The sequence below is a fragment of the Hippocampus zosterae genome, unplaced genomic scaffold (genome assembly GCF_025434085.1).
Source record: "Hippocampus zosterae strain Florida unplaced genomic scaffold, ASM2543408v3 HiC_scaffold_33, whole genome shotgun sequence".
Classification (NCBI taxonomy): Eukaryota; Metazoa; Chordata; class Actinopteri; order Syngnathiformes; family Syngnathidae; genus Hippocampus; species Hippocampus zosterae.
In genome coordinates, this window is record NW_026262883.1 from 1,239,438 (window position 1) to 1,242,107 (window position 2,670).

Below are 2,670 nucleotides of genomic sequence, written 5' to 3' on the forward strand. Positions count from 1 at the left end.
TGGCTTACATCTTCACTAGTAAGCCTCAAAATGATCTTACTAGAGAACTAGTGGGCATTTTGTGGCTTACATGTCAACTAGTAAGCCTCAAAATGATCTTACTAGTGAACTAATGGGCACATTTATGGCCTTACATGTTCACTAGTAAGCGTCAAAATGATCTTACTAGTGAACTAGTGGGCGTTTTGCGGCTTACATGTCAACTAGTAAGCCTCAAAATGATCTTACTAGTCAACTAGTGGGCATTTTGTGGCTTACATGTCAACTAGTAAGCATCAAAATGATCTTACCAGTGAACTAGTGGGCACATTTATGGCCTTACATGTTCACCAGTAAGCCTCAAAATGATCTTACCAGTGAACTAGTGGGCGTTTTGTGGCTTACATGTTCACGAGTAAGCGTCAAAATGATCTTACTAGTGAACTAGTGGCCGTTTTGCGGCTTACATGTCAACAAGTAAGCCTCAAAATGATCTTACTAATAAACTAGTGGGCGTTTTGTGGCTTACATGTTCACTAGTAAGCGTCAAAATGACCTTACGAGTGAATTAGTGAGCGTTTTGTGGCTTACATGTCAACGAGTAAGCCTCAAAATGATCTTACTAGTGAACTAGTGGTAACCCTTTATGGCCTTACATGTTCACTAGTAAGCGTCAAAATGATCTTACTAGTGAACTAGTGGGCGTTTTGCGGCTTGCATGTCAACTAGTAAGCCTCAAAATGATCTTACTAGTGAACTAGTGGGCGTTTTGTGGCTTACATGTTAACTAGTAAGCGTCAAAATGACCTTACTAGTGAACTAGTGGGCACATTTATGGCCTTAAATGTTCACTAGTAAGCCTCAAAATGATCTTACTAGTGAACTAGTGGGCGTTTTGTGGCTTACATGTTCACGAGTAAGGGTCAAAATGATCTTACTAGTGAACTAGTGGGCGTTTTGCGGCTTGCATGTCAACTAGTAAGCCTCAAAATGATCTTACTAGTGAACTAGTGGGCACATTTATGGCCTTACATGTTCACTAGTAAGCCTCAAAATGATCTTACCAGTGAACTAGTGGGCGTTTTGCGGCTTACATGTAAACTAGTAAGCATCAAAATGATCTTACCAGTGAACTAGTGGGCACATTTATGGCCTTACATGTTCACCAGTAAGCCTCAAAATGATCTTACCAGTGAACTAGTGGGCGTTTTGTGGCTTACATGTTCACGAGTAAGCGTCAAAATGATCTTACTAGTGAACTAGTGGCCGTTTTGCGGCTTACATGTCAACAAGTAAGCCTCAAAATGATCTTACTAATAAACTAGTGGGCGTTTTGTGGCTTACATGTTCACTAGTAAGCGTCAAAATGACCTTACGAGTGAATTAGTGAGCGTTTTGTGGCTTACATGTCAACGAGTAAGCCTCAAAATGATCTTACTAGTGAACTAGTGGGAACCCTTTATGGCCTTACATGTTCACTAGTAAGCGTCAAAATGATCTTACTAGTGAACTAGTGGGCGTTTTGCGGCTTGCATGTCAACTAGTAAGCCTCAAAATGATCTTACTAGTGAACTAGTGGGCGTTTTGTGGCTTACATGTTAACTAGTAAGCGTCAAAATGACCTTACTAGTGAACTAGTGGGCACATTTATGGCCTTAAATGTTCACTAGTAAGCCTCAAAATGATCTTACTAGTGAACTAGTGGGCGTTTTGTGGCTTACATGTTCACGAGTAAGGGTCAAAATGATCTTACTAGTGAACTAGTGGGCGTTTTGCGGCTTGCATGTCAACTAGTAAGCCTCAAAATGATCTTACTAGTGAACTAGTGGGCACATTTATGGCCTTACATGTTCACTAGTAAGCCTCAAAATGATCTTACCAGTGAACTAGTGGGCGTTTTGCGGCTTACATGTAAACTAGTAAGCCTCAAAATGATCTTACTAGTGAACTAGTGGGCATTTTGTGGCTTACATGTCAACTAGTAAGCTTCAAAATGATCTTACTAGTGAACTAGTGGGCACATTTATGGCCTTAACTGTTCACTAGTAAGCCTCAAAATGATCTTACTAGTGAACTAGTGGGAGTTTTGTGGCTTACATGTTCACGAGTAAGGGTCAAAATGATCTTACTAGTGAACTAGTGGGCGTTTTGCGGCTTGCATGTCAACTAGTAAGCCTCAAAATGATCTTACGAGTGAACTAGTGGGCGTTTTGCGGCTTACATGTTCACTAGTAAGCCTCAAAATGATCTTACTAGTTAACTAGTGAGCGTTTTGTGGCTTACATGTTCACTAGTAAGTGTCAAAATGACCTTACTAGTGAACTAGTGAGTCTTTTGTGGCTTACATGTTCACTAGTAGGCGTCAAAATGATCTTACTAGTGAACTAATGGGCACATTTATGGCCTTAAATGTTCACTAGTAAGCCTCAAAATGATCTTACTAGTGAACTAGTGGGCGTTCTGTGGCTTACATGTTCACGGGTAAGTGTCAAAATGATTTTACTAGTGAACTAGTGGCCGTTTTGTGGCTTACATGTTCACTAGTAAGCCTCAAAATGATCTTACTAGTGAACTAGTGGGCGTTTTGTGGCTTACATGTTAACTAGTAAGCGTCAAAATGACCTTACTAGTGAACTAGTGACAATTTGTGGCTTACATGTTCACGAGTAAGCGTCAAAATGACCTTACTAG